The following is a 13017-nucleotide window of genomic DNA, read 5'->3' as shown; positions in this document are numbered from 1 at the left end:
TCTGAATACAACCAGAATTGCATGAAACCCATAATTTCACAGTGGCATCACAGATTGCCTTAGCAGCCCAACAAGGTACCTGGTTACATTTTTTAAAAAAAAGTGATGCCAAATTCACCCAAGTATTGCTGGCAGAGCCAGTTCTGACCAAATCCCAAATGTCTATATGTACATAAACCAGCATATGTTACTTTTTCTTCCCCACCCCCGAGAGATTTCTTTCCAAGCAGGGGCAAGAGAAGGACCCCATAAAGCTGTCTTCCCTCTTTCCTGTCCAGGCATGATACAAATCCAGCTTGATGTTCCCACTGGGAAAATTGCCAACGGAGCTAGTGCAAGAGGCAGGACTGCAGAATAAGGATTGATGGTAGGGCATCTTTCAAGTAAATGGTATCTCCAAACACTTTCCAGAGTTAAATGATACAAGACGGCGGATAATATATGGTGTAAGTTACAGAAAAAAGTGGCGTGAAGATATTGCACAGAGAATAAATTAAAGCCTTCCTCCAGGAGGGGGAAAAATAATCCATAACGGGTAGCAAGTTAGCAGGGAAACTGCAGCAAGGCATGGGGGATGTCACACAGAGGAGATGGAGAACCAGCCAGGAACAATCTTTACTGGCCCTATGTATTTTTCCCCCATCCAAGAAAGATGACCAGATGCAAAGTTTGTATAGAAAACAGAGTTTAGTCAACTTTCCCCACCTGTATGGTTGGTTGAGGAATTTTGTATTTGTGAGCTCTAAAAGGAACTCACTTGATCTCGCCTCCCAGACAGAGGTGCAAATCAGGATGCAGCTACCCTTCAGATTTTGCATTTCTTCAAATATTCCAACAGGTCTCGGCTTGAGTATCAAAATGCATTTCTCTGCATTAAAATATGTGTTTTAAAATATGCATTTCTGGCTATATTTTATATCGGAATACATGTTTCTAAACTTCTGTTTGCACGTGTTTAAATTGTGGGGAGGATTTCAGGAGAAATGGGTGCGTGGAGGCTCTCCATTTGACCTATCCCTCCCAAACACAGGGCTATTCCACAATCAGCTGCCTTGGGGGAAGGATTATGATGGCTTTGATTATGTTAATATTATTAATTGTGTGCTTTTTTAAAATGTGGTTTTAATGGGTGGTATTCAACAAAATTCTACTCAGAGAAGACCCACTGCAATTAATGCCCCCCCCCCCCGCCAAGTTCTCAATTTTTACTGATTTCAGTATTCTGGTGTCTCAACTCAAAAAGAATATTGTAGAGTTGGAAAAAGTCCAGAAAGGTGAAACCCAAATGTTCAAGGTGATGGAACAACTCCCCTAAGAGGGAAGCATTTGGGGCTTTTTAGATTAGAGAAAATGTGAATGAAAGGGGATATAATGGAAGTTTATAAAATTATGCATGACATAGAGAAAGGGAGTGAAGATTCTCACCCCACTTCTCTCATAACGTTCAAACACAGACACCCAATGAAACTGAATTTTTGGAAGATTCCGGATAGATAAAATAAATTCATTCCCAGTGCATATTTAAACTCGCTTCCATAGGAGGCAGCAATGGATGGCCTTAAGAGAGGATGGACATATTAATGGAGGAGAAAGCTACTAAGCTTTGATGTCTATGCTCTGCCTCCACAGACAGAGGCAGCTGCTGGAAACTGCGGGAGAGGAGAGTGTTATTGTGCTTGAGTTGTGCTTGTGGGTTTCCCACAGACATCTGGTTGGCCACTGTGAGAACAAGATGGTCCATTGGCCTGATCCAGCAGGCTCTTATGTTCTTAATGGGTCTACTCTGAGTATGAGTTGTATTTGATACAGCCTGAGGTTTCTCATTAAGCTGCTTTGGAAAGATGGTCATTCTGAAAGGCAGGATATAAATAACTGTAAAATATAAATAAATTTGGATGTGCAGATTTTGGGAAAACATTTTTTTTAGAAAAACATTTTTTTCGATGAGATCCATTTAAAAATGCACATTTAATTGTGTATTGTTATGCACATTTCCATATGGTTTTGTTAAAAAACAAACATCAATGCAGAAATTATTGGGAATATGCAAGTGGATGAAGACACAGGAAGCTGTCTTTAACTGAGTCAGGCCACTGGTCCATCTTGCTCTGTGTTGTCTACACCGATTTGCAGCTGCTGTTCAGGATTTCAGAGTGGATCTCTCCCATCCTTAGCTTGAGCTGCTCTTGCTTGCACCTGGGATGTTTATCATGTAAAACAGATGTTTTAGCACTGAGCCACAGTCCTTCTGTCCCATACAAAAGTGCCACAGACAAGAAATAGATGGAGGAATTTATTCCTGCTCTCAGTCTCCTAGGGGTGCTTTTCATTCACAAAAAGCTTGGGAGACTGTTATGCATTACCAGTTTGCCCCTTCGAAAGGTTGAGGAGGTTATCGTTTTTTGTGAGAGCCAATGCAGTGTAGTGGTTAGAGTGTCAGACTAGGACCTGAAAGACCCAGGTTCAAATCCCCATTCAGCCTGGAGCTCACTGGGTGACCATGGCCCAGTCACATTCCCCCAGCATAACCTACCTCACAGGGCTGTTGTGAGGATAAAATTGGAGAGGGGTGTGCGCGCCACCATCTTGAGCTCTTTGGAAAAACGGTGGGATATAAATACAACAATAAATAAACAAAATATTACATTTACATCCCAGTTTCCTCCAAGGAGTTTAAGGCAGCACACACAGTTTTTCCCTTCCCCATTTTGTCCTCACAACAACCCTGCAAAGTAGGTTATGCTGAGAGAGTATTGCTGGCCCAAGGTCACCCAGAGAGTTTTGTGCAAAATATCTTTACAGGCTAATTGTGCAGAGGAAGTGTTGTGGGGAAAAAGAGGAACATCTTGTTCCTCACTTCAACAGCCACATGTCTGCTTCCTCAAGTTTGCAAATCACTCTCTGAAAATACAGATGACTCTTCCCATCAATGCATCTTTGAAAACTCAAGTCATCTGTTTGTGCTTTCCTAATTCCCGCTTTCCCTTCTGATAAGATAACGAGATGTGAATGTTCAGTGTGTTGACAAGCTGCTGTCCTACAGCGGGAGAGAGCCCCAGAGTTCTCCGAAGCTGAGAGCGGAGATTAATTAATGCTAAAAGACAGCGCTTGATGTGGCAATGAAATCTCGATTATAATAATCTCTAATTATCTTGTAGCACAACCGCCTTGTCACTTCCAGGTGTCTTTCAGCTACTCTTTCACCCCCAACCCAAGCCTAAAAAGAAATCTGATTCGTTTGAAATTATTTGCTAACATTGATTGGAATGATCCCCAGTGATACATCCACCCTCTTAAGAGAAACAAGTGTCTAGGTGATGTGAACTGGGAGAGACTTTGGAGGGTTGATCTACCTAGTCACAAAAAGGCGTAAGATGCTATTCTCCCGGCTGGTACCACATCAGAGTGGAGGCAGCCATGATGATGTCAAAACCACCTGTGGATTCACAGCTGTTAAGTAGTATGTCGGGGGGGGGGAAGCATTGTTTCAGTTTGGTCTTATTTCTGATCTTCTAGTTTTTACAGTAAGAGGGGTGGGGGCATTCAAACTATGAAATCAAATAGTTGGAAGCCTTGTAGGATGTTTTGCTCAATGGAGAAACTGCAGAGCTAGAGCCTCCTGAACAGATCATAGAAACACAGGATTGCAGAGTTGGCAATCCTGCAATGCAACCTCCTGCAGTGCAGGAACAACAGCTAAAGACTGTTATCTAGTCTTTGCTAGAGGACGCCCACCCAAAGAACATCCAGTTGTTTACCATCAAGTTGTTTCTCCTAACAGTCAATCAAGATTTACCCTCGAGTAACATAATCCCAATGGGACACAGGTGGCGCTGTGGGTTAAACCACAGAGCCTAGGACTTGTCGATCAGAAGGTCGGTGGTTCGAATCCCTGCAACGGGGTGAGCTCCCGTTGCTCGGTCCCTGCTCCTGCCAACCTAGTAGTTCAAAAGCACATCAAAGTGCAAGTAGATAAATAGGTACCGCTCTGGCGGGAAGGTAAATGGCATTTCTGTGTGCTGCTCTGGTTCACCAGAAGTGGCTTAGTCATGCTGGCCACATGATCCAGAAGCTGTATGCCAGCTCCCTCGGCCAGTAAAGTGAGATGAGCACCACAACCCCAGAGTCGGTCACGACTGGACCTAATCGTCAGGGGTCCCTTTACCTTTTAACACAATCCCATCGGATCTGGTCCTGCCTTCCTGGGAGCAGCAGAGAACATTTCACCTCTTCTGTTTGGCAGTCCTTCAGGTATCTGAAGAAAGCTAAGGAAGAAGAGGGTGGACTTCTCTGATGCTGTTGCTTTATTGAGCTCAGCCTTGGGTCCCACTTCCCTAAGGGCTCATATCCACATTTACCTTTTGCCCCACACTTTCTAGGCACAAGTCCACACTTTAAAGCAGCACTTTCTCCATGAAAACTTGCTCTTTAAAGCTAAATCAAGCAAACAGCAATTCGGTTTTTCAGCGAATTGCTGTTTGTTCTGATTCAGCAGTAAAGAGCAGGGGGGTTTTGTGGGAGAATTGCTGCTTTAAAGCATGGACTTGTGCCTAGAAACATAGCACAAAAGGAAGTCTAGATGATCCCCAACTCCCTGTATTAACCAGAACATTCACAAATTTGGAATCAACACATGTGCACTGGGCTACAGCTTTTACTTCCTTCTGCTCACTTGTGCACATTAAAAGTGCACAGGTTTCCACTGAGAAGACACACACACACACACATTGTAAAAGTTCATTTTAAAATAGTTCATTCATGGTTTGAGACTCTTCTTATGCAGTGTCCTGCAGTTCCCATGCAATGATAAAATACCACACACTATCAAGCTGCAGCCAACTGCAAGGCTTCAAGATTGCATTTTTGAAGTGTTGCATTGATACAGATAACTAAAAGTACACAATGCTGGGTTGCTGCACATGGTTGCTTTTGAATCTGTGTGATTAACTGAAAATAGAAACTTTCTCCTAGAAGTGCTAGACGGATAAGCCACACCCAAACTTTTTGAGCTCTAAGAAGCTTCAGAACAAAGGTAGCATGTCCTGAGCGATACTTTATGGTGAGGACCATATTGCTTAAAAAAAAAAAAAATGCCTTTCTTAGCCAACCCGACTAACCCTAGACCTTGGAAGACAGTCTGCATGTTGCGCCTTGCAAGTCAATGAATAGATCAGAAGCTATTTCAGATGAAGGAATTTGAACAAGTTGCAGGACCAAAGGGTCTCATGAAAAATTGAGCTGAGATTTCATGATGGGTTAATAGGCTACTATTTTGGCTTTAAAGTGTGCGTTGCTGAGATGAGACCAGATTAATGAGGGGGACTCTGAGAACGTTAACCTCTCTTGTTGAACAAAAGCATTCACTGCATAGGACTGGCTCATTTGCCCCAGTTTCATTCCAGCATTCCTTGTGCTGGTCGCCAGACACCAGACTAGAGCGGAAATGCTCCATCAGTCTGGGGCAGAAGACATTTTAGAAGGAGATTTATTCAAGAGAGTAGAATCTTAGCAAGATCAATACAGCAGAGGTGAGTTTTCGTCTTAAAATTGGTTCTATTGAGATCTGAACTGAAGGTTCTTTAATAATTTTTTTTGCCTTGAGCTGAAGGATTCCCAACACCTTGTTTCCTCCACTCATTTACCTTTCTCTACTGTCACCTATATCTGTGAACCTGTCCACAGCAATCGCACCTAAGGGGTACTAATTTTCTCTTCTTCGTTGAAGTTCCTTCCTGCTCCGAGCATTTCCTGCTTCTGCTTTTGCTCTGCTTGTGCCATCCTGAAACCAGGAAGCAGAGGGAGGAAGTCCAGTGGTACCTTGGGTTAAGAACTTAATTCATTCCAGAGGTCCATTCTTAACCTGAAACTGTTCTTAACCTGAGGTACCACTTTAGCTAATGGGGCCCCCTGCTGCTGCCGTGCTGCCGCCACACGATTTCTGTTCACATCCTGAAGCAAAGTTCTTAACCCGAGGTACTATTTCTGGGTTAGTGGAGTCTGTAACCTGAAGAGTCTGTAACCTGAGGTACCACTGTACCACTTATTGCCCTCACCCTGGTGTCGCCTGCTGGAAAGCAGGACGTAAACTCTCCTCTGATTTGATTCTTCCCTTGCACTGTAGTTTAAATGTCTGCTTGCCTGATGGAGTTATCTCCCCTCTCCTCTCCCTGCCTGCTGCTCTGGGGGTTCCACAAGCTACTGAGCCAATTTGGAGTATATGTGGGGGGGGGGGAGGAAGAGGTGGGTACACCTTGCACAAGCAGAAGTCCTTATGCGGTCTTCCACTAGTAGGACCAATTAGTTGAATCCAGCCTGTTGTTGTTGCTGCTGTTGTTAAATGTGGCTATCAAGAGTAGTGCAACCAACCAATGTGAGATCCAGTCCTAGTTTAGGTCAACATCTCCCTTGTAGGTTGCCAAGATACAGAAGTAAATAGAGATCACCCACAATTGCAGCCTATGTTCAGCTTCTAAGCCTTAGACTTCCCTTCTCTTTCAGGAAAGGGCTCTAAGCAAGGGCAACGCGAGCTGAATCCTTACTGGAAAGCCAATATACAGAGTTATATATAAATAGAGGTCAGATTTTCAGACATGCTTTATGACCCCAGGCAATCCTCTTTCATTATATTGTGCCCAAGCTCTTTATCTGCCCTTAAAAATCTAAGTCTCAGATGTGTAGGCTATATTTTCCTCTGCATTTTCTTTCTCTTTGGAAATTGACAAAGAGCCAGGAGCCTGTGGAACCAAATGCTTTTAGTTCGAAAACAAATCTTTTGGTTGGGTTGAAAACCTGTTGCTCACTACGGTGACCTTGTCCCAAGGAAGCTACATAGCTCAACTTTCAGCCTTGAACACTCCCATTGCCAGTTTTATGCTCCTGCTTGTTTGAACCTGGTCAAATTCGGGTACTGCCTTCCCCAGAATCTCAGGCTCTCCATTTCCTATTTGTGTATCCAAGAATGTAGTCAGTATGCCTCTGAGTACTGGTTGTTGGGATTTGGAAGCGAGATGAGTGCTGCTGTGCTCAGGTCCTCTTTGTAGGCTTCCCACGGGCATTTGGTTGACCACTGTGAGAACAGGATGCTGGACTAGATGGGCCACTGGTCTGATGAAGCAGGGCTCTTCTTCAGAATGCAAACTATCTTGAGACCCCTTAAACATCAATGCTATCTTTGTAACTTACCATGATGGCTATGTTTTACCTCCAATGTTGGAGGTAATATGCCCCTGAATACCAGTTGGTAGGAACCAAAAGTGGGGAGAGTTCTGTGGCATTCAGGTTCCATTTGTGGGCTTCCCATGGACATCTGATTGGCCACTGTCAGGGGCAAATCTAATATGAAACTAATGAAGCTTAAACTTCAGGGCCCCCAATTCCTGAGTCTTTGGTTTACATTGCTTAATTTTGGGGGGTCTAGTAGACCCAATTTGAGTCACTCAACTCAAATTGATTATTTTGTTGTTGTATATATTTCAACAACCCCAAAACTGGAGAGTCAGTAGCACGGATGTTGTAAAAGTATGATGATCTGTCATGGATCATCCCCACTGAAGAATATAACAGTGGTTACCCAGACCTCATTGCTGGTTGCAAAGGACCCCCCATGACAATTAAAGCTCCAGGGTCCCAAAAATGTAGATCCACTACTGGCCACTGTAAGAATCAGTTATTGGACTAGATGGGTCTTTTGTCTGATCCAGCAGGGCTCTTATGTTCCTATGATATTTAAAGGAGTGCAGATTTAAAACACCCCACATCTTAGTATTGAGACTGCCAAAGAGAGAAAATTCTAGGGGTATGTGTAATGTTCATAGTTGAATCTGTTAGTATGCCACCTTGTGTCATCACATGTACAAGGCATGTATCGTCCTTGATCACATGTTACTCCTCCTTAGGGCAAAACTATGCAGAAAGGAGTGGAGCAGTGGTTTAAGTCCTGCCCCCAGCAATGCATTTCTGAGAGGTGACATTGTAGCCATCTTTGAATACCTAAAGGACTGACATGTGGAAGATGGGAAAAGCTTGCTGTCTGCTGCTCTGGAGCAGGACCCAAAGCAATGGATTCACATTACAAGAAAAGAGATTCCAACTAAATATTAGATGTCAGGGGTTGGGAAGAGGAGGAGGAGTGGTGGAGACCTCATCCCTATCCTGACCTTTCCAGGGAGGAGGAGGAAGACAGTATAGATTTACAACAGTGGTTTGCAGGAGATCACAGCTCAGAGGCAGATGAGGGGAAAAGTTGGGAAATAATGGGAGAGGAGCAGGCAGAGCCAAAGCAGTAGCTGGCTTTAACATTGTCACTAGAAAGCATTCCAGACCCACCACCTCCCAGAACCCGGCGATCCTTAAAAGTAGGAGAGCAAAGAGCTCAAAGACAGAGGGCATGTAGCAGCACCCGTAGAGATGCTGATGCTGATGACAAGTGAGGAGGTGCGAGAGAAGGTGGAGATTTACTTGGGACATATACTGGGTTCTATAGCCTCTCTCTGTAAATAAACTTTTCCTTGTCTTTATACTTTTCTGGGCAACCAGCCGGGAGCTGCTGACAGCACCCTGACAAGAATAACTTTCTGGTGGGAAGAACTCTTCAATATTGGAATGGACTACTTCAGAAGGTCATGGAGTCTTCTTCATTGGAGGTTTTCAAACAGAAGTTGAATGGCCATCTGTCAGGGAATCTTTAGTTGTGATTTCTGCATTGCAGAGGGTTGGACTGGACTCTTGGGGCTCTTCCTAACTTTACAACCCTACAATTCTATGAATGAAAACAACAGCAATAGATGTGATGCTAGAGGTGGAGCATGCCCCCATTTCTGCCTCAATATATTTTTACCTTCCCATGTATAACACATGAGCAGGAGTAAAAACAAAAGCATAGATAGACTTTTCATGATAGGATCATGATAGGATTTTCAAAATGGTTTTATGACACACTGCCGTCATTGAACACATGCATACATGTTCTTCTTCTTCTTCTTTCTCTTCTTCTTTGGCAATCACTCATAGCCGAGTAAGATTGTCTTCCATAGACACGGTTTTAACAATGAGTCCTTAAGTGACTGTGCATATATGCTTGTGAAACATGGACCACTTATAAACACCATCTCCAACTCCTTGAAAGATTCTATACATGTTAAACACTATTGCACGCATAATACTCATTACTCCCTTGTTTTTGTTTGAAAAATCATCCCTGTCTTTTGGCCATGCTGGCCAGGGCTGATGGAACTGGAGACCAAGAACAGTGGGAGGACACAGGTAAGCCCTTCTGGGGAGGTGATATGGAAAGAAGCATATGAAAGCCTGTGCCAATTGGAGAACCAACTGACTCTCCCTAAAACCACCCTGATGGCATTGATTTCAGCCTCTCAGGTGGGCAGGAGGAGAAGAGAGAGCTTCTCTTCTAGCAGATAGCCCTGACAAAATCCTGGGTAATAATGTTGGGTGTGTGTGTGTGTGTGTGTGTGTGTGCGCGCGCGCGCACTAAATCGAAGTTGCGCACCCAGGCATCCAGAAGGCACATGAATAATTGCTTTCTCTTCTCGTTGGGGAATTGTGACGAGAGTCTCTGACGCCTTAAATCATATTTATCTGTTTAAAATTGCTCTTGCCAACAGGAGCCCAAGAGAGGAAGTGGCTTGCATTCTGAGGCGCTGCCCCTGTGGAGTGGCCACAGCGTGCTTGCAATACAGAGGCATGATTTGCATTCTGTTTGCTCCATCTAGCAGTGCATAAAGGGAGCTTCATTTCTTCCCCGGCATCTCGTTGTGTTTGAAAGGAAAGGCTACGCGGCTGCAAAAGGTCTTACTAGGGGAATAGGAGAGGCACAAGGCAGGTTTCGCCATGCAAGGGCTGGGATGACAGGTTGCACTTGCCTTCTCTGTGCATTGTACTTGGCAACTTCTGGAAATGGAGACCCTTGAAATGAAAACAAAAAAAAAGGGTGCCTTTATCTGCTTTCGGTATCACCAGTTCTGTAACTGCATGCATGTTGCGGATAATATGAAACTATTCTTTATGCCAATGCAGTGGGCTCCACGAATTGCATACATTGAGCCCACTCACTGTTCTTTGTGAAAGTGACTGAAGCTGTCCAAAAAAAGGAGGAGGAGAAGCTTATTGTTAGTTATTTTTTTTTTGGGGGGGGATGCTGGTCTATAAGGAAGAGCGCTGTACAGCATGTGCTTTGCACACAAAATATCCCATTTGCAATCACTGTCATCTCCAGGTAGGGCTGAGAAAGACCTGGAGTTCTGTAGAACTGCTACCAGTCAGTGCAGACAATGTCGTGTAGTGGTTAGAGTCCTGCCTTAAGATCTGGGAGACCAGTGTTCAAATCCTCACTCAGCCACGAAGCCCACTGGGTGACCTCAGACCAGCCACCCTCAGCCTAGCCTACCTCACAGGATTGTTCTGAGGATAAGACAGAGAGGAAGAAGAACCATGAACGGCACCTTGAGCTCCTGCAAGGAAAAGGTGGTATAAAAATATAATAAAAAAGTAAATAAATAGGTATATGGATGAAGGCTCTGACCGTATAAGGCAGCTTCCTGTGTTGGTTTCTGTAGCTTTGACTTGCTCCCTCACGTAGTTGTAGCTATTTCATCATGTAGTGAAATCTGGTAGGCATAATGTCATCCTTCATGATCCCTGATTGGTTGGGATCACCAATATGACTTCACTCAGGTTCCCTCTGCATCATGTAGTCAAGGCTGCTCGGCTATGGGAACAATGGCTGCTTCATTATGTGATCCCTGGTTGACTGGAATCCCTTGTGGGGCTGAGGTAGGCAGGAGCTGCCTGTTGCATCACAAACCCTGTCATCTGTAAATGAGACCCACAAAGTGTTTAACCAGATGGTATGCTAGGGTGGCTGAATTCTTCATTCCGTACTGCAGTTCCTTAATCTGGATAAGTGAGATGATTTTTTTTTTTTTTACAGGTTTTCAGACTAATAAACCTGAAATATTCTATGCATCTAAATGAGTTGCTGTCCTGTGTTCCTGAGACTGATTTAAATCCCATGCCATATCTGCTGCAGGGGGGGGCAGTGTGAGGGAAGGAGGCTGATGGGCAAGATACAAAACAGAACCATTCAAAGTCAAGTGTAACAAAAGTGGCCTTTTAAATGTGTGATCAGATTTGTGGCTTTGCAAAGAAACAGTGAGACCAAAAGCAAAAAAAAAACCCACCACCCCTCTTGTGTGCTGTTTTTGAGTTTGCAGATCTGTTTGCAAATGAGGCTGGGAGCTCTCTGGGTATAAAAGTGGATGCTTGGCAAATCCTATTTCACTTCGCCAGTGAGCTGCAAAAGTATTGGATAATGGGTTATGTGTTGTAGATCTGTTTGATTGCATTGTGTTGCAAAGTGGGAATTGTTTTGCAACATAGATTCTTAATCACTGAGGCATCTATGATTGCGTCGAAAATTGGTTGAAATTGAAAGTTAACTATACTGCAGACGGCTTATTCTAGTGTATAATTGAAAATAAATTCTAATAACTCCTCTTGAAAAGAGCTGCCAAGAGGACTTACTAATACAACCTCCTTCCTCTACACCCTTTATTCCCCCACCCCCGTGAGTTTCCCTTATGCATAGAGTAGCAATGGGAAAGGGGCTCATAAAGCAGAACACAGCATGACATGTTCTGAACGGAAGCTGACTCAGTGAGCTTGCGAGCTCCTGTTCTCTCCCTCTCTCCATCCTTGATGAGGAAAACCCTGGTGGGTTCCCAGGGAATTCTGGGAATTGTAGGTCTGGGAGGGGAACAGGGGTCTCTTGGCTCCCAGAATTCTTTGGGAGAAACTTTGACTGTTCAAAGTGGTATCATTGTGCTTTAAATATATGGTGTGAAGGTGACCTAAGAGGAATAAGAGTTGTAGTTCCTCCACTTTCCCCACAAATATTCTTCCCTTTTGACAACAGAAACCAATTTTCTGCCACTTTCCTGGTGGTGGGGCAGAAGCATCTCGGAAACTTTTCAGGCGGGGGTTGATCCTTACTTTTCTGAGGAGATTGATGCTTCCATTCCTGGCTCTCACCATGAAGTCTAGCTAGCAGGAAGTTGTGAGAGGGAGCCATAGTCCACTTCCTGCCACCCACAGTTCCCATAATGCCTTGGGTACAGTGTGACATGACACTGCAGCACCCTCAGGGCATTCCAGGAAGTGTGGGTAACAGGAAAGTACAGAGAAATCTGTGCTACAATGAATGTGATTTTTATTTACAAGTTAAAATAGCAAGGAGGAATGGGGGGGGGACGACCTTGGCCATCTCATGAGATTAAATAAGGTAAGGTAAAGGTACCCCTGCCCGTACGGGCCAGTCTTGACAGACTCTAGGGTTGTGCGCTCATCTCACTCTAGAGGCCAGGAGCCAGCGCTGTCCGCAGACACTTCCGGGTCATGTGGCCAGCGTGACGAAGCTGCTCCGGCGAACCGGCACCAGAGCAGCACACGGAAACGCCGTTTACCTTCCCACTGTAAAGCGGTACCTATTTATCTACTTGCATTTAAGAGTGCTTTCAAACTGCTAGGTGGGCAGGAGCTGGGACCGAAAGACGGGAGCTCACCCCGCCGTGGGGATTCGAACCGCCGACCATGCGATCGGCAAGTCCTAGGCGCTGAGGTTTTACCCACAGCACCACCCACGTCCCTAAATAAGGTAACCCTCTCCAAAAAAAATCAGAGAAATTTCTTTCTGCCATGATTTTTCAGGAGAGCTTAATTTTTTCAGGAAAGTTTAAGCTTGCCCCCAAACTTCCAGTGTGTGGCCAAAATAGAAATTATCAGCATCACTCTAAAAGTTGTAAGTTCCTTTAAACTGTTATTAATATTGTGTTTTAATGTTGTAACCCACCCTGGGACCTTAGAACGTAAGAACAACTCTGAAGGATCAAGCCAGTGGCCCATCTAGTCCAGCATCCTGCTCTCACAATGGCCTACCAGGTACTCCAGTGCGAAACCCACAAGCAAGATTTGAGCGCTAGAGGACCTTCCCCACCTCTGGCTTCC

The 13017-nt window shown here is 44.4% G+C and overlaps 1 protein-coding gene and 1 long non-coding RNA gene across 9 annotated transcripts in view; one reads left to right on the top strand and one right to left on the bottom strand.

Moving 5' to 3' along the window:
- Window positions 1–13017, top strand: part of LOC309331117 (protein CEPU-1) — a 797868-nt gene that overhangs the window by 234080 nt on the left and 550771 nt on the right. The gene's annotated exons all lie outside the window — the stretch shown is intronic.
- Window positions 8908–12045, bottom strand: LOC309331468. The gene is made up of 2 exons (XR_014151870.1): window positions 12007–12045; window positions 8908–10827 (listed from the first exon to the last, which is right to left on the bottom strand). It is a non-coding gene; the product is annotated as an uncharacterized lncRNA (long non-coding RNA).

The sequence above is a fragment of the Podarcis erhardii genome, assembly GCF_964252035.2.
Source record: "Podarcis erhardii genome assembly, chromosome: 16".
In the NCBI taxonomy this organism is placed as follows: domain Eukaryota; kingdom Metazoa; phylum Chordata; class Lepidosauria; order Squamata; family Lacertidae; genus Podarcis; species Podarcis erhardii.
This window is presented reverse-complemented; position numbering and strand designations above follow the sequence as displayed.